A 286-nucleotide genomic window follows, 5' to 3' on the forward strand; every position below is an offset into this window, starting at 1 on the left:
CTAATGTCAAGATTATTTCAAGAGGTCTGTTTTCTATTGTTGAACTAGTATACACTTTTGGAACTTAAAAAGTGAGATATATAGATAAAACTTAGTGGAAGAAAGATGAGAGAGAACTAGTGCAGACAAATAGATGCCCCTCTCCAAACCTTATAACTTTTGTCTAGAATATTTTTCTCAAAAATAAGTTCCTGAAGAGATAATCTAGTCTGTTAAAATTTTAATCTTGTATATATATATATATATATATATATATATATATATATATATATATATATATATATAT

The 286-nt window shown here is 24.1% G+C and overlaps 1 protein-coding gene across 1 annotated transcript in view; it reads left to right on the forward strand.

Annotated features, from left to right (window-relative positions):
- LOC116848136 (putative tRNA pseudouridine synthase Pus10) overlaps window positions 1-286 on the forward strand; it is a 3,666-nt gene that overhangs the window by 897 nt on the left and 2,483 nt on the right. The gene's annotated exons all lie outside the window — the stretch shown is intronic.

Source organism: Odontomachus brunneus, unplaced genomic scaffold, assembly GCF_010583005.1.
Source record: "Odontomachus brunneus isolate Ranch 3 - 2012 unplaced genomic scaffold, Obru_v1 Obru_scaffold_090, whole genome shotgun sequence".
Lineage (NCBI taxonomy): Eukaryota > Metazoa > Arthropoda > Insecta > Hymenoptera > Formicidae > Odontomachus > Odontomachus brunneus.